Source organism: Marmota marmota, unplaced genomic scaffold (assembly GCF_001458135.2).
Source record: "Marmota marmota marmota unplaced genomic scaffold, marMar, whole genome shotgun sequence".
In the NCBI taxonomy this organism is placed as follows: domain Eukaryota; kingdom Metazoa; phylum Chordata; class Mammalia; order Rodentia; family Sciuridae; genus Marmota; species Marmota marmota.
The window spans coordinates 9,690,668-9,717,130 of NW_026000249.1; the positions used below are offsets into that span (position 1 = coordinate 9,690,668).

At 33.8% G+C, this 26,463-nt stretch overlaps 1 protein-coding gene across 4 annotated transcripts in view; it reads right to left on the reverse strand.

Moving 5' to 3' along the window:
* The window catches only part of Rps6ka3 (ribosomal protein S6 kinase A3), a 150,972-nt gene that overhangs the window by 79,589 nt on the left and 44,920 nt on the right, over nucleotides 1-26,463 (reverse strand). Inside the window, exons 1-2 of one of the 4 annotated variants that reach the window (XM_048796419.1) lie at nucleotides 5,168-5,582; nucleotides 4,131-4,167 (exon numbers count right to left, since the gene is read on the reverse strand). The exons of 1 other annotated variant lie outside the window; for it this stretch is intronic. The gene's annotated coding sequence lies outside the window, so the exon portion shown is untranslated. Of the gene's footprint in view, nucleotides 1-4,130; nucleotides 4,232-5,167; nucleotides 5,583-26,463 lie in introns of those variants that run through there. 2 more of the 4 variants (XM_048796420.1, XM_048796421.1) reach the window with 2 other exon arrangements.

Below are 26,463 nucleotides of genomic sequence, written 5' to 3' on the forward strand. Positions count from 1 at the left end.
ATTACGAAGTCTTGGACAGCTTAATCTAAGCTCTAATGAAGATTTTTAAAGTTTCATCTTCAGAGAGTTGTTGTGGAAGATTAAATGAGATAAAATATATATAACCCTAAGCATAATACCTGGCATTTAGTAATCAATGTTATTTTTATTATGTCCAAAATTCAATCACCTTACCTATGGCCCACCAACTTGCCCCCTCTCCTATATTTGCTATCTTAATGAGTGGCACCATTATTCATCTAGTAGCCCAAACTACATTGTCTCATTAATTGTAAACCATTATCCTCTGTATCACAAATCTGCTCAATGTCTGTTCATCATTTGGGGTTTTTTTTTTTTTTTTGAATACTTGGTCTAACTTGAGCTGCACTTACATTTTCCTAATTTCCAAAATTTTATTTTGGAAATAAAATTTGACAACCATCTGCTCCTTGTAATTTTCAATGTATTCATAACAAGTATCACAATTTATAACTTCATTTAAAGCAAACCAATACAGTAGAAACAGCATTGAACTTGGAATTGGTAGATCAGGGGTAGAACCAGAGATCTGCCACTTACAAACTTTGAGATTTGAGACTTTTCTCTTAGCCTATTACTTTATCTGTTCAAAATGGAGATGTTTTCCCTATCTACCCAAAGATTTATTTATTGAGTCAAAACTGAAATAACTCATAAGAAAGCAGTTGATAAAGAGCTGTACCAATGCAAATTACTATTAAGGTGAAGGTAAGGTAGTTTCAGGAAGATAAAATAATACTCTATCAAGTCCTTTTGATTTTGAAATTAAAATACTTAGGACTGGTAAAGGATCTCAAATGTCTTCTGTTTTAACTACACATCATGTGCTTTAATTCTTTTTACCTTGTTATCGCCTATGTTTGAATACCACCAGGATAAGAATGCAGGCTCATCAGGCAGTCTTTTACATTATCTCAGAAAAAGCACTGCCTGCTAGTAACTTTCCTCAGCCACAAATTCACTTTAAGAGGATTACTAACAAATGGTTAACAAATGAAGAACTTGTCTGTAGGCTATCTGCAAATTCACAGGAAGTAAATCTACATCTATGATCATAAATTACTCTGAATCTCAGTTTTCCTAGATAACTCAAGTTTCCTCAAGTCTGTCTTTGTTATTATTTCTTTTAGATGATACTTGTCACCCTCCTCTTTTCTGAGTAAATGCCAATTCATCTTAAAGAATGGTATATGGAATTAACATTCCAACCTTAGTAGGACCAATGCAAAGTAAAGGGCATAACACCTCCCTTGTCCTAGATAATACACTTATATAAATGCAATTCACATCTGCATTACTTCTGGTATCTGAACAACACACTTTTGACTCTCTGTGAGTTTTCTGTAGATTAAATACTTATTTTCTTTACTTATACTACAACTAAGCCCCGCATCTTCTATCCCTACCTGTTATTACTTCCATGAATAAAACCTTAATTTTATTCTTTTTTATATGTACTTTTTAGTTGTTGATGGGCCTTTATTTTATTCATTTATTTATATGTGGTGCTGAGATTCAAACCCAGTACCTCACACATGCCAGGCAAGCGCTCTACCCACTGAATTTTATTCTTGATTCATCTTTTGCACCTCTTAATTTTATTCTTGATTCATCTTTTCCACCTCTGACCCATTGCTACAGTTTCTAGAGATTATATTCTAAATTTGTCAATCAGCCTCGTCACTATTTTCAGCTTCATGTCATCCACAAATTTCCAATATACTTTCTTAACTACCCAGCTAACAGTATAAACAAAGCAATCTAATAAAAAAAATTAAGTCAGACATGATCTAAAAGGTATTCTATTCTCTACTGTTTGCTAAACTTAGAAAGGAAATCGATACTTTTGCAAAGATTTAAAATTTTGAACAATTTGCCAGGTACAGTGTCACATGCCTGTAATCCCAGCAACTCAGGAGGTTGAAGCAGGAGGATCCCAAATAACTTAGTAAGACCCTGTCTCAAAATAAAAACTAAAAAGGGCTACAGATATAACTCAGTGGTAAAACACCCCTGGGTTTAATCCCCAGTACCAAAAATTTTAGGAAAATTAAGTTTTGGCCGGGCCCGGGGGCACATGCCTGTAATCCCAGCGGCTCAGGAGGCTGAGGCAGGAGGATCGCAAGTTCAAAGCCAGCCTCAGCAAAAGTGAGGCACTAAGCAACTCAGCGAGACCCTGTCTCTAAATAAAATACAAAATAGGGTTGGGGATGTGGCTCAGTGGACCAGTGCCCCTGAGTTCAATCCCCAGTCCGCAAATAAATAAATATAATTTGAATGACTTAATTTTTAAAATAGGAAAATATGAAAGTTGATATTATAATACATATTTGAAAAACTTCACAAAGCTTTTTCTACCAAAAGCATCTCCATTACAATGAAACTTTTCTATCTTTGAAACAAGAATTCTAATTTCTATCTATTAGAAATGAGCATAAATTTACTTTTGCAGTTGAGAAGTTTACATTTTCTTTTTGAAAAAATGACCCTGTTTTCATTAGCAATTAGGTTCCATGGGTTAGCAGTCTGACTCAATACTGTACATTCTATAGTTCCCAAAGTTCACGGAACAGTACTTATTAAACAGGAAAATATATTTCTCTAAAGAAGCAACAAATAGATAAAAACATGTGTTCTAAAGATGTGTTTACTGGATGTAAACCTTAGCTCTGTCACTTACTGGTGTAGTACTTGAACTTGGGTAAATTACTTAACATTTCGAGCCTATTTTTTCATTCATAAGATGCATATAATATTTATCTCACAGGGATATTGTAAAGGATCCACCAAGGGACAGAGATGCTCAGTAAATGCTACTTCTCTTCCCTATTTGCCTCAAATGGCTGTGTAATGTTTACATTTCTCAGATAACTTCTAAAGATGTAAAGCAATGAAGAAGTATAGGAAAGATGCCCGTTTTACCACTTACTACAGTCAATTTCCTGCCAACTGGGGTGGAAAAAATCTTTAATATGTGTGCTATATTTCTATACAATGTGGCTAAAGAATGAGTATGGACCAAAAAATAGTTGAAAAGTGAGGCAAATGTATTTATCCTCTCTCATCCCACCACGTCGTCTCCTAGCCAAAAAAACTGGAGCCTGGCAGATTGTACATATGCAAATATGATATGAAATACTGAAAAAGGTTAGGAAATGCTAATCATGCTTTATTTTGTTAGTCTGAAATGTGTAAAAATCACAAATTGGAATAACCTACAATATGGGTCTCATCAGAACAAATCAGATAAAGGAAACTGCTTGAGTTTCAGCAGGAATTACTTTCAAAACAACCTTCAATATTGTATAAAATTATCACTTAAGATCATCCTCCAGGTTTAGAAAAGAACAGTTTAATCAGTAATTCTGAACCAAGGTTTCAGGACTTCTAGAGCATTTCCTAGGTGTTTTTCAGGGAAATGCTGACATGTTAAAAATAAGAATATTTCCTTAATTTTAAAAAATTCATTTTAAGAAACCCTATTAAGCAGATTATTTTGCTGTAATGGCATGTTACAATGCACATTCCCAGGCTATTGTGACATCTCTGAAGAATATAAGTTAAAAAATTCTTCAAGTCCAGCAGATCATCATGTACAAGTATACTAGGACTGAATAAATGATCAGATTGATAAAATACAACCTTGACTTTTTTAAAGACATATCAACTACTGACATTCTCTTACCTATAAATGAAATGTACATATGAACACTGGCAGAAAAGGATACCTGACAAAGAAAAAACAGTCTGAAATAATAGGAAGGGAAGAAGAAAAGAAAGGGTCCAGAGCCATAGTGTATTTATATGGAGACCCAGGTTGTAGGAACAAGCAAGGACCACACTTTTTTTGTAAAACCACCCTCAAGTTTCCCCAAGTATTATCTGCCTTCCCAAACTTCCTGATATCAGCAGAGGTTTCCTGCCCAAAGCTTATGTAACAGGTGTTTCATCATGAAGGTGCCGAGTATGAGGCATTAAAAACCTCCCTCCAACTTTGGTTAAGATAACATCACATTGTTCAGAATCCAAAGAATCGTCTATGCAATCACATTGAAACAATAAGAAACAAGCATTTTATATTCTTAATAAGGAATGTATATAATCCTTACCAACGTGACAGGATTAAGAATCAGCTCCTCATTTATCCTAAGGAAATATCAGAGATGTGCATAAAGACTTATGTACAGTGATATTCATCATACTCATTATACTGAAAAATAGAAAACAATCTAAATGACCAACAGGGGACTGGTTAAATAAATCATAATACATCTATTAATATGTAGGAATACTATTAAATGGTTAAAATTAGGGCCTCAAAGAAAAATTAATGATGCAAAAATATGTTTGCAATATATTAAATTAAAAAGGATATGAAACTATTAGTATGACCCCAGTTTGCATCCTCCCTCCCAGCATGGGTGCATGTCATTGGCAAAACATAAAATCTTATCAGTAGTTACCTGGGCCATAGGATTTTCTTCTTTGTACTGTCTTTTCAAAATTATATACACTTATTATGTATTTTTATACAGAAAAAACAATAAATGTAATTAGAAAAATCAGTTTTATTTCTAGTTATGGTGCCCTTATACCTGCTTTATTATTCCTCTAGCTACCAAAGACCTGTTAGTACCCAAGATTTTTCTATTTCCTAGACTAGGGTAGAAATGACCTCTGGTTATATCTACATTTCTAAGTTTATGAGGACCCTTTCAGAAGCTTTTATTTTTATTTATTTTCTCTGGTCCTGTGGTGTGGCCTCAGAAAATAAGCTTTAGGCAGGCCTGAATCCACTTCATGTTTTTAAAGTGTACCCCTAAGGGGAATTCTGCTTATGACACAAGACATGTTGAGATAAGAAAAAAGGAATGAAAACACAGTAGCCAAAATTAAGTTTGTATCATGAATAGCAAGTATTAGAACTGACACTGCAGAAAACAGAATCCATGCCACAGAGGACAAATTTGAGTAAATGAAAAAAATAAAAATAAAATAAAAAAGTAAAAAAAAAAAAAGATTTTAAAACTATGGAAGACAAGACAGAAAAATAATCTATGAACAACAGATGTTCCTAAAAAATACAAAACAGAGCAATTTAATTAATCAAAAGTACAAGAAAATTTTCCAGTTCTGAAAAAAATACCTGAGACTGGAGACTGAGAAGGTTCAACAGAGATCATCAACACCAAGACATGTCCTGGCAAATGTTTTTAAATTTCAAGGATAAAGATATAATCCTACAAGCATACAAGCAGAAAAAAATAGGTTATTTCAAAGGAACTAGAATCAGGTTGACCTCAGCTTTCTCCTCTGCAACAATAAACTGCCAGAAGACAATGAAGTAATGACCTATAGGGAGTTGAAAGGGAAAAGTTAAGATCTAAGAATTTTATACCTCACCCTAGTTTTTCATGTACAAAGGTCACAGGAAATTATTCTTAGATTTGCAAAGTCATAAAATTTCATCATCCTGATAGTATCTTTTTAAAACAAATTGTTCGAAGGTACATCTTAGACCATCAAAAGAGAATCAAAAAATAGTTCAAGAATATTTGAGGTGGGAAAGAACTATTGAAGTATACTGACACCAACTTAAAAATAACTGAATAAATACTTAGTTCTACTAAAAGAAAGGGTAAATAATGAATAAAAATTGATAAGTATATAAACAATATAAAAGAGAAAAGCACCTCAGGCTAAATTAATGTGGACTTAAAAGAGGTAATAGGAGAAGCAAAGACTCTAAATACTCCATCTTTCCTACAAGGATATTTAACAACTATTTTTAGTAATTATCTAATAAATTTTAGAATATTTTGAAAAAACACACAATAATAAAAAATAGACATCATTACAGTCCAAATCACTAAAGAAGATAATAAATGGCAAATACCATTAACAGTCCTTTATGCAGACATCGCATTCAACCCTAAGAACATGAGGTGAGTATAATTACCCCTAACTTTACAGTTGAGGAAAGCAAGGATCAGCAAAGTTAGTGATTGGCAAAAGCAGAATTCACACCCAGATCTTTCTAGCTATATAATTTATTTTTCTATATTTCACGACCTCCTCAAACAAAACAATCCATATGGCAGAAGAAAAAAAAAAACACAAGAAACAAAATGACAGAACTCATTCCAAAAGTAATAATATAAGAAATGTAAAGAGTCACTCAATGGCATTTTATTCAGCCTTAAATAAAAATAAAATTATGGCATTTGGAGGAAAATGGATGGAACTTGACATTATGATAAGCAAAACACTTCAAACTTAGAAGTTGAAAGGTCATGTGTTTTCTCTATGTGGAAGTTAGAAGTGAAGAAGGAAAAGAAAGGTGGGGGGAAGGTCTTATGAAAATCATGAAATCGTGAAAATCATGAGATCAGTAGAGGAGTGGGACTAGGTGGTGAGAGGATGCTGGGGAATGTTATTGGTCAAATTATATTGTTAAATTGTATTCATATAAGAATATATAACAATAAATTCAGCCATTATGTACAACTTTAATGTGCCATTAAAAATGTGGAAAAGAGTGACTTACTAGGTATTTGATGCTATTACAGAATTATTGATATTTTTATGAGTAATAAGAGTAAGGTAGGTATATATTTTTAAGTCATTATTTTTAAGAAGTATAAATGCAAATATTTACATCTGAATTGGTGTTTCTAGGATTAACTTCAAAATAATCCTCTGGAGTAGGAGAGGAGAAGGTTGTAGGGTGGGTTGGAAAGGCTAAGTAGAAATGAAATGACAGGGTAGGAGTTGATAATCCTTGAGGCTGGGTTATGGATATAGGGTAATTCATTACACTACGTATTACTCTGCATTGAAAAATGTTTCACAAAAAATCTTGGATTTTCCTTGCATGCACAAGGCCCTGGGTTCAATCCCCAGCACCACATACACACACAAAAAAATCTTGGATTTTATTTTTAATTAAAGTACTCCCTCCAAAACAGGTAAGTATAGAGACACGTAAAGAAAAAGAAAGCAAGTGTTTGTAACATTAACACCAAAAACAAAATGTAAGGCAAAAACCTTATGCTGATTAAAATGGTCATTTTATTTGGACTAAAGATATAATCAGTATTGAATATACATAGTAATCGTAATTGGTATAATTTACTGAGCTCTTACCCACCAGGTAAATGCTAAACACTATTAATTATCTTTGATGCTTCTAAAAACTTTTAATCACCAATTTAAAAATGAGGAAATTAAGCCAAGATGAGTATATCAATATTTTAAAGTACTGTATTCCCAGCCCCTAGCAAAATGTCTGCCATGCAATAGGTACACAATAAATATTTGTTGCATACACAAAAAGTCTAATATCCTGTGCAAAGCGAAGAACACATTCCACCACAAAATCTAAAACTCCTAATCACATAAAAATCTTTTAATAATGACTTTTCATAGTAAGAATACAGACGCTTATTTCCTTCTGTGTATATTTCTCTACTTTTTCAGATTTTGTACAATTAGCATGTGTTATTTTTTTAAACACAAAGTCATTAAAAAAGAGCAAGTGCATAATAGCACAGAACATTTAGCCACAGACTTGACAAACCACAAAACACAAAAGTAGATGCTTTGGGACTATAACATGAAATCAATGGAAACATAGTGGATGGGAAAATTTTAGCACACTAATACCAACTAGCAAAGTAAACAAAATAAGGACAAAGCATTTGAAATAATTTGTATTAGGATAGGTAGAACAATATTTTTTTTCTTGTACTGGGGACTGAGCTTAATGGTGCTTCGCCACTAAGATACATCTCCAGCCCTTTTAATTTTTTGAGACAGGGTCTCATTAAATTGTAGAGGCTGGTGATCTTTCTGCCTCAGCCTCTTGAGCCACTGTGCCCTGTCTAGGATAGGCAGATGATGAATTTTATTATATAAAAAGACTATGGGCTCTTTTCAAGTATTTACGAAAAGTTATAAAAACTGACCATGTTCTAGGTCTTCAAGTAAATCTAAAATACTTAAAAGCATGACATTTTCTGATTGTTATAAAAAATTTGGTTAAAGAAACAAACTAAAGCACTCACTCAGAAATTAATATTCTTCTATATAACTACTGTGTCAAGAAGTAAATAATAACAGCTATCATTTATTCACTTCCTATTTTGTCCAAACTACAGAGCTAGCTGTATTATGCATATTCTTTCATTTAATTCCAATTAATCATTAATAAACAATTAGGTATACTGTTATGTAAAGAAAAAGGTTATTAATTTGTCCAAGATCACAGAACTTTTAGGTTTGAATATAATTGAACCTAAGTCTGAATAGAAAAGCTACTATTATCTGTACTTAGAAATGTATTACTGCTTCAATTCATGTACAAACATCTAACTATGCTCATTTATCTCTATTCATACAGAGAAATTTTGTAAAAAAAAGTAGAGAAAACTGGAGTTCTTTAACAAGCATATTTTAAAGTGTCCATTATTTAAATACACTAGTCTAAGAAGGTTATGGTTCAATCAGAAATATTAATAATAATATTAATAATACATAGTAAAAATGATTCCATTAAATATATCCATTCTCAGTAGGGTAATGAAGAAAACAAAATTAGATCAATTAAAATAAGGAATATAAGGTAAATACTAGATTTACTTCTAGAAACCAGTATGACCTTGGAAAAGTCACTTTTTGATGGTACTTATCTACAGTCCATAAGAGTTGTATGAAACCTTGACCTACATGGATTTCAAAAGTTGGCCACCAAGTGTGGGCAAGGCTCTGAGATGTGGTTTCTTCATCCATAAAATATGTGGCTGAGAACTCTTCCAGCTTGAAAATATTATGCTCCTTTAACTTAAAGGATTAAAATTTTAGATTATTTAAGATTTTGTGGGGTTTTACACCTAAAGAAATCACTGATTTTATATTTAAGGAATTTTTATATTTCTGCTTCCCTTTTGTTTGCATTCAAAATAGTTTTTTATATTCCCATCAGTGGTATGTTCATTCCCTAGTGTAAACAAAGATAATGTCACTTAATGTTGTCACCTAAAAGAAAAATGCTAAATATAAAATACTCTTTTTCTGTGCAGATTAAGGAATCTAACAATTTTGTAATTCCATTTCCACCATCCAACTTTATTTTAGTAAAGCATCAACTTTAAAAAAAACTCTTGCCTCTCTAATACCTTCAGACACTACCTCTTTAGTACAAAATGATAGTATTTCCCAAACCCGCCTGATGATCAGAATTACTTCAGATTCCTATTAAATTGCACAGGGATGGGGGACATAGTTCAGTGGTAGAGGTCTTGCTTAGCCTGCATTCAAGGTCCCCAGCACTGTGGCCTTTCCCCAGATGGAAACTGAATCAGAATTTCCAGAAGCCCCATGGCTTAGTAGCTTATTTTTCAAACAGGTACCTTAGATGACTCTTACGATTTGACAAATCTGGGAAATCAGTGTAGTGAAATGATTATGGGCTTTGGAAGCTGACAAACAAGTTTCCAAACCTGGTCTTTTTGTCCTTTCATAGGTGTGACTTTGGGCAAGTGATTTGATGTGATTCAGTTTTCTTATCTGTAAGAATCAGATACTTGTTTTGCCAAAGGCTGTGGTCAATTCAGTATGTTTAGCCATACTGGGTGTTCAGAATGTATCAGCTTTTCTTTCTTTCTGCTCATCTTGCCAGGGGAAATGACAAATCCTTATATTTGAGGGTATTTTGAGGAACCCCTTGCTCTAACTGGCCCACTTACATTTCTTAGGAACAAACCTAACGATTTCTTTAGGCCAATTTCCAGAGGATCAATGAAGCCTTTCCATCCAAATCAGATGAACCATCATGCTGGCTTCAAAGTCCATGTTCTTATTTTGCTATGACTATGGCAAAACCACCATGACCTCTTTTTTCATCTATAAAACAAGTGATGCTTAAATGTCTACTACATTGAATCCAATATACACTGTTGATGATACAACTGTTAACTGTTAATAATCACTTAAAATAATTCAACTTATACAAAGCTTTACAAACATCCTTATATACAAAAAGACAGCATTTAATAGATTACAAGTAAGTGAAATGAGACAGTGGGACTTGCTCAAATACACAATAAATCAGACTCTACTTAACAGTATTTGTGTGGTATGATCTATATTTCAATATAAAGAGTTTTAAATTCTGAGGTGAATTTACTAAGAAATAATCCAATTAACTATATAAAATCACTCTAGGTATAAATACAATCTTGGCTTATAAAGCTAATAAGACTTCTTTCTGAAAAGATAACCACAAATTATAGTTGTATAGTTATTAAGAATAAACACTAAGAGCATTTTAATAAAAATTGTTAATTTTAACTGTTAACATAAATTCTAAAATAACTGAGAGCTACTTAAAGAAATCTAAAAAACTCTTAAAAAAATCAGAACATTCATTCAAGATACAAGGAAAAGTTATGCTCAATTCTTTAAAAAAATACCCTCAACTCCTATGAAACTAAATTACATTAAAGAACCATAGCTGTCTCCCAATTTTTTCAAATTATTCTTTAATGTAATTTAATAATTTTCTTCATTTAGGTCCTATTCTCTCCTCGCTATGGTTATTTCCAGACATTAAATATTTTTATTGTTATTTTGAATGAGACAGTTTTCACCAATATAATTTCTAACCAGCTATAACTGGTAAACAGGAAAGCTACTTATTGATTTCTGAATTCATTTTGTGTAATATCACATTATCATTAGTTTTAACAAACCTTTATAAATTTCCTCAGATTATCTAAGTAGATGATTATATCATCTATGAATACTTCTCTTTTATATTCCTTTTGAATTCTCTTATTTTCTTGCCTAATTGCATTAGCAAGGTCTTTGAGAATATAAAAATAGAAGTGAAAATAGCATGCATACTTTTTAAAATTTTTTTTGTTTTTATTATTTCATTATAGTTTTACATAATTATGGGGTTTATTTTGACATATTCATAAATGGATATAACATAATTTGCTCCATTTCAATCCCCAGTACTATCCCCTTTCCTCCCCTCCTCTCTGATTCCCTTCCTCTACTATACTGGTCTTCTATTATTTTTTTTTTAAATCAGTGCATTAGAGTTATACACAAAAGTGGAATTCACTGATATATTCATACATACATGTAACAATTTGGTCAATTTCATGTAGCATATATACACAATGGGGTTTTACTCAGCCGTAAAGAAGAATGAAATTATGGCATATGCTAGTAAATGGATGAAACTAGAGAACATCATGCTACATAAAATAATCCAGACTCAAAGTCAAAGGTTGAATGTTTTCTCTCATCTATAAATGCTAGAGAAATAAGGAATTTGAAATGGCTGGTGCGGGGGGGCAGGGATCTCATGAAAATAGAAGGGAGAACAATGAAGCTGGGAAAGGGAATTGAGCAGGAGGGATGGGAAAGGGGAAGAATTGTGGAATAAAACTGACCAAATTATGCAGGCATAATTTTAATAAAACTATAATATGTGCCCATCAAGCATGATGCTAGCTAGTTATTAGTTTGAGTTGTTTTAATATGAAGGATATAGCCTTTTATTCTCATTAGTACAATGATTGGAAATAAGGTTTTCAGTAAAAATACATTTCCAAATAAACAATAAGAAACAAAGAATTAGATAAATGATCATAGGGTCACAGGAAATTGCAAAACAAATAGACTCCATATACCCTTAATCCATTTTTACTCCATGGTAACATTTTACATAATTTCCTGTCAAAACCAAGAAACTGACACTGGTACAGTGCACAGATCTTATATTCAGATTTCACTGGTTTTACAGGTACTTATATGTGTGTCCTATGCCATTTTATCATATTTGGAGGTCATTGTATCCACCACAATAGTAAAGATACTTAACAGTATATCACCCAGGATACCCATGTTGCCTCTTTTTGCTCCTTTCTTCTTCCTAATCCCTGACAACTATTCATCTATTCTTCACTTCTATAATTCTATCATATCAAGAATGTTATATAAATTATATCATACAGCATGCAACTTCTTTTCACTCAGCATAATTCCACTGAGATTCATCTAAATTGTGTATTAACACTCCTATTCCTTTTCAGTTGCTAAGTATTATTCCGTGGTATGGATGTGCCACAGCTTGTTTAATCACTTACTATTGAATTATCTTCAGTTTCTAATTTTTTAATATTACAAATAACGATGTCTGCATTTGAGTACAAACTTCTATGTGAAGTAAGTTTTCATTTCTCTGGAAATAGCCTAGGAATGCAACTGATCATATAGTCAATATACATTTGGTTTATTAAGAAATAGCCAAACTGTTTTCCATAGGGGCTTCATCATTTTACATACCCACAGCAATGTATGAGAGATCCAGTCTGCCTGCATCTTCACCAATATTTATCACCATTTTAAAATTTGGCTATTCTAATAGGTATGTAATGATAGGGAAGTGAAAATTAAAATCACAACAAACTAACAGTTAACCATGTTGAACATCTTTTCAGAGTCTTATTTGCTATCCATATAGTCTCTTTGGTGAAGTGTCTTTTCATCTATCCATTTTCTAACTGGATTGCTTCTCTTTGTTCCTGTTGAGTTTTGAGAGTTCTTTAAAAGTCTCGTCTCATATACATGTTTACAAATATACTCAAACTGTACCTTGTCTTTTTTTAAAAAAAAATTATTGGTTATAAATGGACACAATACCTTTATTTATTTTGTATGTGGTGCTGAGACTCAAACGCAGTGCCTCACACATACTAGGCAAGCACTCTACCACTGAGCTATAACCCCAGGCCCCTTTTTATCTTCTTCAGAGAAAAAGTTATGGATTTTGATGAAGTTCAATTTAGGTTTTCTTTTATGGACTATGCTTTTGGTATCAGGTCTAAAAACTCTTCACTTAGCCCATGGGCCCAGAGATTTTCTCCTGTCTAAATTCTAAAAGATTTCTTCTTTTACATTTAAATCCACAATCCATTTTGAATTAATTTTCATATAACGAGTGAGGCTTGGATGGAGGCTCACTGATTTACCTACGGACATGCAGTTGCTACAAATACCACTGGTGAAAATGCTACCTAACCTTGTCTATCAAATTCTTTTACAACTTCGACAAAAATCAGTTGCCCATACTTGTGTGAGTCTATTTTTAGTTCTCTATTTTGTTCCTTGGATCTATGTGTTTTTATCCCTTTGTCAATATCACAGTATTTTGATTACTGAGGCTATATAGTAAATCTTAAATTTTATTTTTAGTTTTAGATGGACACAATATTTTATTTATTCATTTTTATGTGGTGCTGAGGATTGAACCCAGTGCCTCACATGTCCTGGGCAAGTGCTCTGCCACTGAGCTATAACCTCGGCCCTATATAGTAAATCTTAAAATTGTGTGAAGTGGCTCCTCCCACATTATATTTTATTTTAGTTTACTTAGTATTTTTTTAGTTATAGTTGGACACAATACCTTTATTTTATTTATTTATTTTTATGTAGTGCTGAGGATTGAACCCAATGCCTTGCACATGCTAGGTGAACACTCTACCACTGAGCCACACCTCCAGTCCCTTATTTTAGTTCCTTTAATTTTCCATTTCAATGTCAGAATAAGCTTGGGTTAAAACTATAGATGAACTTGGGAGAACTGACATCTTTACTTCAAATCTATAAGCATGATATTTATCTCCATTCATTTAGACACTCCTTCATTAGGATTTTTTACTTTTAGCATACAAGTCCTATACATGCCTTGTTAGATTTACACCTAAGTATTTTTTGAGCCATTATGTTACTGTTATTTCAGTTTCTACACATTTGTTACTAGTATATATAACTTATTCTTAAATGATACTGTCTTACAAACTTGTTGAACTCATTTATTAGTTCTAGGGATTTTTGGTAGATTCCCTGTGATTTTCACTGGAAACTATCATGTACCTAAAAATAGGGAAAGTTTTATTTCTCCCTTTTAAATTTGTATCTTTCATTTCATTTTATTGCTCATTATGCTAGTAAAAATTTCCAGGATTATGTTGAATAGCAGTTGGGAGAGTAGACATCTTTGTCTTATTCCTGATCTTTAAAAAAAACATTGCTTTTCACCTTTATGATGTTAACTTATGGATTTTCTTTTTGCCATTCTTTATCAAGTTAAGAAAGTTCCCAACTCTTCTTAGTTTGCTGTATTTTTATTATGTTTAATACTTATCCAAATGCACTTTCTGCATTAATATGATTTTTCTTCTTTAGCCTTTTAGTATGCTGACTTGAATGTTTATTGGGTACTGAAACAATCTTAAATCCTTGAAAAAAAAACCCACTTGGTTTATATGCCTTCTTATGGATTTGTCTTCCTATTTTGTTGAGGATTCTGTATTTTGTTCTTGAGGTATAGTTTCTGTACCATCTTCAGGTTATGATGTCAAAGGGTATAAGTTCAGGTACCCAATTTTAATTTTTAATTGATCTCTGTTCTTTTGCCTTAAATAAGAAACTATAGAATAGCAATAACAAGACTGAGGAGACTAGTGACTGCTTCGATCTTTGTTTTCTTTCTGTAACTTTCTAAAACTAATCTAACTCCATGCTGCATTCCTTTAAACTCTGCTCTAGCTGATAAGGTTATGATAAGGTATCTAAGGCATTTTCATAGAACCTAAGATTGTGTGAATCCAGTTGGAAAACCACAGTTCAAGGAACAGCTTTGTTTTTTTTAATCACATATTAAAAAATGAAGAGGGGCTGGGGCGGTAGCTCAGTGGCAGAGCACTTGCTTTGCAAGTGTGAGGCACTGGGTTCGATCCTCAGCACCACATAAAAATAAATAAAGATATTGTGTCCATCTACAACTAAAACAATTTTTAAAAAATGAAGAAAATATTTAAAGCATGTGTTGAAAGTAAGTTTTCTGAGAATACACACATAAATACGTAACTACAAGGAACTTCTACATCAGCATTCAAGCAAAACTCCATTTAAAATCCCCAAATCAGTTACAAAATAAGCCTAAGAATTATATATACAAATGGACAATAAAGCACATGAAATGATCCTTAAATCCTTAATCATTAGTGGGATTCAAATCAAAACAAAGTATAATTTTATACCACTATGATGGCTATAGCATAAAAAAGTAATACATGTTGAAGAGAATGTGGAAAAACTGGAACTTTCACACACTGGTGGAAGTGTAAAGTGGTGCAGGTGAATTGGAAAATGGTTTGGCGTTTCCCTCAATATGTAAAGCATAGACTGACCACAGCAATTTCATTCCTAGGTACATAGAAAATTCAAAACATTTACCCAAAAACCTGTACTCAAATGTTCACAGCAGCATATTTCATAATAGTCAAAAAGTAGAAACAATTCAAATTCCATCAACTGATGGATAAACAAATGTTTATACCCACAAAATGGAACATTATTAGCTATTAAAAAAATGAAGCATTGATAGAATACTATAACATGGATGAACCCTGAAAATATTATGGTAAGTAAAAGACACCAGACACAAAGGGCACACATTGTAGGATTCCACTGATATGAAATGTCCAGAAGAGGCAAATTTATAGAAACAGAAAGAAGATTAGTGGCTGCCAGGAGCTGAGGGAAGGGACGAATGGGGAATGATGGATAATGTGTATAGGATTTCTTCTTGGGGTAATGATAATGTTCTAGAATTTGATACTAGGGATGGTTGCATGATTATATGCATCTATCAAAAACCAATGAATTATATACAAGAGAGAATTTTATGGTATATAAATTAGACCTAATAGTTTAACAGTCTAAAGAAAAAAACCTAATAACTATATAATTTTTCTTTTAAATTTCCTCCCATTGAAGTAATGTCAAATAAGTTTTCCTGAAAAGAGGATGCAAATATAAACAGATAATGATTTAACAAGCTGCATAAAAACAGAGCACATTACTCAAGCATACACCTAGGGGCTTCTGCAAGAGCTATTAGGAAATGTCTCAGAAGCCTCTTTCCCAAATACTGCATTTTTGCTTTAAATATAAGACATTTTTGGGCTGGGGTTGTGGCTCAGCGGTAGAGTGCTCACTGCTCATCTTGCATGTGCGAGACCCTGGGTTCGATCCTTAGCACCACATAAAAATAAATAAGTGAAATAAAGGTATTGTGTCCAACTACAACTAAAAGATAAATATTTAAAAAAACCAAATATAAGACATTTCATTTCTAATACAGCTGTTCATAAATCTCAAAGCATCTCTCAAATGTCAAATGTTTTCTCTCAGGCCAGCTTACAAAACCCTATTTAACTCATTCTGCATTTGAAGAGTAATATTGATTTTATTAACTTTTCTAACTCTATTAACTACTTAAACATTGGCTCTTTTATGAACAGCATTCCTACTTCATGCCAGAACTACATGTTCACTATTGGCACCGTTGGGAAAAGGAGGGCTTCATGCTACATATGTATGAGAAAGCACCTATCTTTCTAGGTGATTACCCTCTACATTCCCACAAAAATAGCAACTCATGCAAACCAACTGGCTTCTTTCTCCTCTGTAGACTATCTAGGTATCTAAGATGTTCTCAACTCAAGCACGCACTCTAGTGGAAAAATCAATGGAATTTGCAATCTGTTAAGACTTGGGTTTGAATCTTTGCTCCACCACTTACTAGCTGTGCAACCCTGAGCCTGTTACTTAACCTTTATAGGCTTCAGAGTTTCCTCTTTAGTCCATCTCATTCAAGTTGATGTAAATTAAGTGTCTAATCAAAGGGGGCATTCAGTAAATGTTTCTTCCCATCTTCACTTGGGAAAGAAAGAGCCATGATCTTGATCCATGCCCCATTATTTGTCTGTAGGTAGGACTGATTTGATTTTGTAAACCGAGGATTGACTGTATTTAAGCCAAGGCAAGAACGTATATTAGTTTTTTTTTTTAGTACTCTGACACAGAAAATAAGGATTCAAAATTAGCATGATAGTAGAGAAAAAAATTGAACTTTGATGCATTATGCCTCTTTCAGAATTTATATAAATGATGAATTTAAAAGTTATAGATATGTTGTAGACAGCAAAATAAATTGTAACAAAATGAAATGTACTGCATCATACCCTAGCTGACTTTGTCAACACATTACCCAGGGCAGGCCTTCCTGAACAAATCTCAATTTTCTTATATAAATAGGGTAGATTTAAATTGTTCTCAGCTCTAAATTTCTATGCTAAAAAAACCTAAAACAGTTTCATGTTCCAAGATGCAAAAGTCCACTTTTCCAGTTTTAATTAGCACAGTGGAGTGAACAGAATGCAATATTTAAAGAAATATACCAAGAAGTATTTTTTTTAATCCAACAGCATAGAAGATAATTCTGTATTTTCACCCTGAGATGTTATTTTTGTTCTATATCTCTGTCCACAAGTTCAGCCCACAAGAGGAAGTTTGTAATTTATTTTTGTGGTACTGGGGATTGAACCTAGGTATGCTGTACCACTGAGCTACATCCCCAGCCCTTTTCAATTTTTGAGACAGGATCTCACTGTTATCCATGCTAACCTCAAACTTGAAATCCTCCGATCTCACCCTCCTGAGTAGCTGGGATTATAGGTATATGCCATCCCATCCTGCCTGCAATATTATTTTGATAGTTAAATTTCCCCAATGTTTTCATTTTATCACTCAAGTGAGAAACGTCACTATAAAAACTAGTAAAGTTGTAGAACAAGCAGAATGGTGATTTGTAAGTTATATAACCTAAGAGGGGTTATCAAAGTTTTCAGGGTAGAACAGGGATAAGACCACCTAACTAACACAATTTGGAAAAGCATATAAAATATACTTTTCTTTAGAAAAAAGTTTAACCTATTGACTTCAAAAAACAGACAACAGAATGTAGAATTGAAAAAAAACACTGGTGTAGGGAAAAAGGGTATAATTTGTACAATCTATAATTTAGGACTGCACTGATCAATATGGTAGTCAATAGTCACTGGTTACTGTTACATTTAAATTAATTAAAATTAAAAATTCAGGGCTGGGGATATAGCTCAGTGGTAAAGTACTTGCTTAGCATGCATAAGGCCCTGTGTTGGATCCTTAGCACCATGAATGAATAAATGAGTGAATGAAAAAAAGAAAGAGGAAGAAGAAAGGGAGAAAAATTTATTTCCTCAGTCACATTGGCCATATTTCAAGTGGCTACTGTATGTACTGAACAATGCTGATCTAGAAATTTTGTAAAGTAAATCTTTTATTATTTTGTATTGTTTTCAGGTAGAAACTTCTGCTCCTAAATGGGAAATAACATTTCAGAAGCTGAGGATTTTACAATAGGTTTTATAAGATTTCTAGAAGAGACTTCTCCTAAACCACTGCCCTTGAGATGCAATTCAATTTATTAATGTCAAAACGATCTTTTGCTTCAGTCTATCATTTGACATCTGTTTCTAACATATCAAATGACTGAACCAAGTTTCCTACAAGCTTTGTGAACCAAAAGTTCAGAGCTAAACTCACAGGTCTGATTCAAAGATGAGATCATAAACATATATAAGATTATAAAAATCAATTTATTCCATGGATATATTCCTAAGACTTTTTTGGGCAGTACTGGGAATCAAACACAGGGCCTTACACATGCTAGGCAAGTGCTCTACCACTGAGCTACATCCCCAGAGATGTTCTAATTAAGATGGGGAAATTTCATTTAACTTACTATGGCATTAATTATATTTATACTACAGGAGAGAAGAATGACAAGAATCTAAAAGTGCTTTTGGATTTATCCCTCACATAAGTGTAGGATACCTAATATTTAGGAAACTGGCACTATTTCATGAGAGCAACAACGAAAAGACTCACAATGTGTTGTCTCCAAATGGGGCAGCAGGCTAGCTTTCCATCTTATAGCTGCCTGTTCTTTACTTCATTTGCAGTCTGCTTTCTGGTTGACATCTTCAAGAAAGGTAAATATGCAGAGCAGGTAATGGCAGCAATTGAACATTCTGTCATGGTTTGTCAAGAACATAAAATAACCATTTATTATTAGGTATGACCAAATAATAATCTTGATCCCAGAGGTGTGTGTTCATGATGGGCAGACACTAGCAAAAGGGTGAGGATGCTATTTTACATTGTTTGGTAAACTGTAACTTCTTAAAAAAGATGAAGTAAAAACATTCCCATGTTAAAAATGGCTGCATCAAATACTTTTAACCCTCGCTATATATTCTCTAGTAACTGCAAGTTAGAATTAATTAATTTAAAAAGGAGAATGGGGGGAGAGTAAGCAAAAGGACAGTAAAATAAAGTGGCATATGATTAAAGATTATTTTTTTTCAAATTGAATATTATCAAACTGAGTACTGAGCCAGTCAATGTAGAGATCATATAGGAGGGACAACCAGCTTGATATTAAAATAGATTATGATCAATAGCTGTCAGAAAATTGAATAAAAGTTAAAATTGTTTTTAACTTCTTTTTGTTTAATTTTTTTTATTATTAGTTGTTCAAAACATTACAAAGCTCTTGACATATCGTATTTCATACATTTCATTCATGAGGATTATGAACTCCCATTTTTATATGTTTAAATTTTTAGTTCACTATTAAGCAAGAAAACTATCATATGATTTAGGAAGATTTTAATTCAAAATGAAATGAAAAGTCTTGATGGTTAAAGAAAAAGCTTTGATATAGTCAATTAAACCTAACAGCCCATTTCTAGGCAATACCAGATGAGTTTACTGTAGTTATCAGACTTTTCAAAGTCATATTCTGCAAAGCACTTGTGTCCTTTAATTTTTATTTTTAGGAAGTTGTAGATGGACAGCATGCCTTTATTTTATTTGTTTATTTTTATGTGGTGCTGAGAATCAAACCCAATGCCTCACACATGCTAGGCAAGTGCTCTGCCACCAAGCTACAGCCACAGCCCAACTTGTGTCCCTTTAGACTTCAATAGGTAGTTTATGAAAAGGGGTGCCAACATCAAATCTCAAATGCTGTGGGCTATATATTTGTTTTGCAGATTCATTGTGAACATTATCTTAGAAGTTCTAAGTTATACAGTTAATATACTGGTTAAATCTTGTTTAACTCCATATTTCCCAAACTTATTTGATTATTTCACACTCTCTTGGCTTTTTGGAAGGGGGATGGTTGTTGGGGCATAGCTATATCTTTTTTAAAAAAGATATTTATTTTTTAGTTGTAGTTGGACACAACACTTTTATTTCACTTGTTTATTTTAGTATGTGGTGCTGGGGATCGAACCCAGGGTCTCGCACGTGCAAGGCAAGCGCCCTACCGCTGAGCCACAACCCCAGCCCCACAGATATATCTTTTAACATCACATCTCTAGATACTTCTGTTTAAAAATTACTGTGTAGTATTTTACTGTTTCTTAAGTACCAACACCATATAACAGACAAAATCCAAAGGATTACATTTCTAGACAGGGAAACCCAGTATTTATAGCATATCTAAATAACTAAATTTATTTGTAGTAATGGGGAAAGAGATGTGCTATATTATTTTCCTAAAATGAAATTAACAGAATTGACTGACCCTAAAACTTAAAAAAGGTATGCATACTTAGTTTTGGTATGTTTTAGAAAGAAAATTAAAATTCTATGTATTGATGCTATATATTGACTTTAACCATTTATTCTGGGACTCATCTTCAAGAGGTTGACACAGGATATTCCATGTTTCTTCATAAACAATATTATTTTATGTAGTGTGAAGAAAAAAAAACATTAAATCATGACATGTCACAGACTGTGAGACACCTTCGATTTTGAGCAATGTTAAAACCTAGACCATACTTTCTTCCTTCTTCCTTACATATTCTTCACCATGTTCTTGATCTCTTTTTTCCCTTTAAAGACAATATTGAGGCTGGGTGCGATGGCGCATGCCAACAGCTCAGGAGGCTGAGATAGGAGGATCGCAAGTTCAAAGCCAGTTTCATCAATGGGGAGGCACTAAGCACCTCAGTGAAATCGTGTCTCTAAATAAAATACAAAATAGGGTTGGGGATGTGGCTCAGTGGTTGAGTGCCCCTGAGATCAATCCCCAGTATTAAAAAAAAAAAAAAAAAGACAATATTGAGGAAAGACCAAGAAGGACAAGACTTAATCCTTACAGCTGTATTCAAGTATTATGATGTTCCATGCTCTGGGACATGTGTCTGCCAGGGTGTAAATGATGTCTTTTTATTTTTTGTGTCTTTTTATGATGACTGTTTACACAGATCAACCAATAAAATCATTTTTATTGTTCTGCTTGATTCTGAAAAAAAATCTGAGGAAAACAAAGAACTTTCTCAGATAGAATGAATCATCCCTCTTAAAGAACTATGTATTATTTATTAAACACTTAAACCATGTATTGAACAAGTGTTTTATATATACCATTTCATTTGTTTTTCACAACTGTGAGGTACATATTATTTCATCCCTATTTTACAGATCGAAGTACAGAGGTATTAATTAACTTGTGTAAGATTACAAAAGTTATTACGTATCAAGAGCCAGGACTCAAACACAAGTTTTTATGCTCGGAAGTTTATATTCTTTAAAATTTTGACATTAATCCAAATTATCCCACTAAACTCCTTCTAAATTTTAAGGGGATAAGCAAAGTTGAAATACTTAATTACAAGTAACTAATGTATTATCTTAAAATAGGCCAAATGTAGTAAATTATCATTATGTCCTATATAAATATATTTTCTCTCTCTTGAACTTGTTTTATAACATATATATTTATGTTTGTTCTGTTAAATCCTGACAGTTTACTTAACAAATTATGTTTTGTTTTTTTCTTTGCTTTTATATCTTTTGGTTAAGTTGATAAATCAGAACATCTGAGATTTGATATTTGTTCCAGATTAGTGATACAGGTTCCTGTATTAACTTTAAAAGAACACACTGAATGGTGAGTGGGAAGGAAATAACATCTAATGCTAGGCATTATCCACCAAAATACTGAGCACTATTACACTTATGCATTACTAGACTAGGGAGACCAACAACATGTCATTGTCCTTCATTATAATATGAACTATTAGATCTAAAACATTCAGTCTGCACTGGGTGAATTGTGCCACTCTGACCTCACCCATCATTTACGCCCTGGCAGATACATGTCCCAGAGCATGGAAATGTAGAGCAAATCTTGTTAATTGTCACAATGGTATGAAATTTTTAGTGGATGATCATCTTAAAAAACCCCTCAGAGTAATTATTCTGTAATTCAGACATCTAGATAAAGGATCTGCTATATTTTTGATCATTTTATAATTTACCAAATGTTAAGTCCTTGGTCAGGAGTGCATACCTCAATTATGCCACTCTTCTTATATAAAAATAGGATATACTTATTGTGATTTCCAGAAATATACTACAGAAAAGGCAAAATCTGTCTATACTTGCTTCTTTAGCTAGATAAAAAAAATTAATTCTTTATCTTAAAATTTAAATGCACCCAAGAAGTTTCACATTTTGGGTCTACCCCATTCATACAAATCAAGCTGCCAAAATGAGCAAACTTTCCTAGATTAAAAAAAAATGGCATCCTATATTATAATCACTGTAAACAATGAAGTGTTCAGCAATATATCACAGTTACTTGACAGTTGGCATGTAACAATACCTGTTCTCTCCTCAGATCTTCACTTGGGGAAAAGAAAAAATCTAAAAGGTAGTAACAATGAAATAGGGAAAAGAAAAGAAGCTTAATAAAACATTTTTCCCCCCAAAATCAATGGTCATACTTTAATAGGACATTGTCCCTACATATGAAATATAAGAAACCTATATAATTTCCATATAGAAATACTATAGGATCTCTATAGTATGCTGTATATTATAATACAGAATACTATATCATCTCTTGAGGTTTAGAATGACTGCACATTCACTAAAGATGATCTCCAATACAAGGATCTTATTTTTTGTGAGCAAATATTTTTTAAATTTTTTTAGTTGTAGATGGACACAATATCTTTGTTTATTTATTTTTATGTGGTACTGAGGATCAAACCTAGGGCCCCCATCTGCAAGATAAGCGCTCTACCAGTGAGCTACAGCCCCAGCCCATGATCAAATATTTTTATAGTTAAAATTCTTCAATGCTTTTTAGGTGCTTATTTAAAGACGTTAAAGTGGTTATTTTTATGCAACACATTGTATACAACACATTGTATTGTGACTATTTTTATACAAGAAACTTCTGTAGAACAAAAATAATCTCCTTAATTTAGCTATTTTGAAAGTTGTTTAGATTTACTATCATTTATACCTATGCCACTGCAGCTGAGGAAAAAAATATCGAAGTTTGGGACAACACTTACTAGTTTGTAAGCCTAACAGCAGTGACAAGGGTTTTGTAGAAAAGAAGAGCCAGCACTCCTTGATATTTATTTCCTAAACAGTCAAACACCCCAAAATGTACTAGCATCTTTAAATAACTCATTAAAGCACTCTGAATTCACCTAGACCATTTAGGAAGTGATTTTGATTTCTATCTTGCATCAACCCTTACTTTGCTTACACAGTACTTCCTTTATTATCCTAAATTTGCTTCTTTAAACATTCGGCCTAGTTCTAGCCTATCATGTTCTGACCCATGTTTGAGTTCAACCACAAGGGTTTTTTTGTTTTGAACACCATGAGACTCTCGTGTGAGGTCTTAAAGCAGGAAGGCTGGTGTAAAGGAATAAAGAAACTGCCTATGTTTTTATTTTTAGTGAGGCACTCAGGTATTTTAAATTGTTCATATTTCAATGTAAGAGTAAAATAAGAAAATAAAGTAAAAATCTGACCTTCATGATTACCTTGGCAGACATTTACTAATTCCACAATATGTCCATGTCACGTATTATGTTAAATGCTGAGGATGTGGAGATAGAAAAGTGTCTCTGCTTTCAAGAGTTCACAGAATACTACAGATAAGACCATAATATAAAATTTTATATAAACCAACCCTGAAATCTTTTAGCCTGGAGAGAAAAATTTTGATGTACCTGCTCAAGTAACTATTTTTAAAACTCTCAATGTTACTCTGATAAAATTTTTTCTCTTATGTGAACATACTACAGAGGAGATAGCATAAAATAACATTAGACCTCAGAGTGAAAACTCTTATCTCTTTCCTCACTGGCTTCAATATTTCCAAATTGTATCAGAACTGACTTGAAACAGCTGAACAACCAAAGGAAACAAAATATCTAAAGGCAATATGTTCCAGTTTAGTTTTAATAATTCTAGGTAATGCACTCTGTTTGACATACCTTATGCCAGAATAGCAATTAAAAACAGATCTTTGCAAACTGCAAATTGTGGAATCCTATTTGCCAGGTTTTGGAAAACATGACAGTAACTGAAATAACAAGGCTTTACCAAATGAGATCTCTTACAATAATCTGTTTCTGAAAAATACATGACCTCTAATTACTGGCATATTTATATCCTGAATTTTTCCACAAAGGATTTGAAGCAGCTACCCTAACATAAAACAAAGCATATGAAATGTATCCACCTGGCTTTGAATTATGGCTCTGCCATTTACTATGTATAATCTTTGTGCCCTTAACTTCTGAGATTCGGTTTCCTAATCTGTAACAATGAGAACCATAATCCCCCTGCTGGGTCATAGCAAGGATAAAATGAAACAACACATTACCGGGTATATAGTAGATGCTAAAGAATATTAGTTTTACACCTTCCTTACCTAAATGCATGCTATATTGAAAAAGGATAAGGCAGAATTTTAAATGATTTCCCCCTACATATCAATACATGCCAAACATAAACATGTGTTGCAGTTGTTAATGTCTACATCTAAAAATTCAGGCTCAAAGTTAATTCAATTTCTTTCACAAGTTCAGCACTTTGAGAACATTTTATTAACCTTTTGTTTTTAATGTAAAAAAATTCTAAAAAAAAATGAAAACTGGACCTTGGCACACAGTTTTTCACACTGGCCATTTGAAGGATAAACATTCTAAATTTGATTTTCTTACAAAAGAATTATAGTATTAAACTGGATAGCGATTTTAAATGAAATTCTCGTAATTCTGGCAATCTTAAAAACATGAATTCCTTTTTCTTACTTTTCTTTTTAAGGCAACATATCAATGTCTTTCCTATCCAAGCGTAACATTTAGATTTTAAAAGCATGATCCAAGTCGCAAAATATTAAGCACAAATCGTAAGCACTATTGCAACTCTGCATTAAGATGAACAAGTAAACATTTTTTACAGTAGTGGAGGTAGCCGGGGAAAACGTTGAAAAGCGATTTGAACTGATCTCCCTCCCCCTCTATCAGACCGGAGAAAGCAAGTGTCCCGCATCTCAGATCAAACTGAGCCTCGGTTTTACTGACGTAACCAGTAACCCTATCCACCTCTCACACTGCGGAGGCCGGCAGGGCAGCGGCTGCCGCCAAGTACACCACTCATCGCAGCCTGCCCCATTCCACCCCCGCGTTTCAGTCATGCTTTCCAGAAATGGGGTCACTCACTCAGTAACTATTACACACACGCAGCCTATCATCCTCTAATCCCCCAAAGTCCGCTGCGAGGAAAGAAGACAGCAAAAAGTCAAGAAGGAAGAATCACAGACGCGCCACCATCAGGAATTGATTTTCCACTTCGGAGCGGAGCGCTGATACCCTGGAATGAGTCTTGTCTGGATTATTTTCGCAGACCCCGAGTTGGTTCTGGGATGAGAGAGGCTGCAAAAAGCTCAGGGCTGTGATGTGTCCGGGGAAATTCTGTTTTGCCCGGTGGGGATATAGTTTGGGTTTTCTGGCACTCGGGGGGGTGTCTCAGGGACAGTCACCAGATTCCGGACCATGAAACTATGAAGCCCTTTACGGCGGGCGCTGATCTTGAATATTACCCGCTCACCTCCACGGACAGGAAGCTCAAGTTTAAACTCGCAGGGATGGGGTTCTCGAGCTCAGTGACCTCAGAAACCTGGGGGTTGGGGGTGGAGGACTTCAAGCTTCCACTTTCTCCTTTGCAGCAGCAGGAATCGCTGCTACAGATGGGGAGGCAAAATACTCAGCAGTCCTGCACCCATTACCTGAAACCCCCATGAATCGCCACCCCTGCCTAGGCGCGCCCTTCTCCAGGCAGCGACTCTCTTCCCCTGGGCTGGACTGGAGTCCAGCTCCCCCGTGAACTCCCTCACCCCGCAAAGTCGCCAAGGTCCTTGGAACCCTCAACCCTCCAGGGCCAAACTTCTCAACTCTCCGCCGGCCCCCGTTCCGCCTCCTGCTTCCCCCACGCAAAGTTGATTAAAATCAGCTTCTTGCAAAGCCCCAGCACCCACTCCAAACCCCACGCGCCACCACACTGGCAGCCCCCTGGGTGAGGGTGAGGAAAAGACAGACGGGCAAACACACCAACCCAACAACCCAAACCGGAATCCCG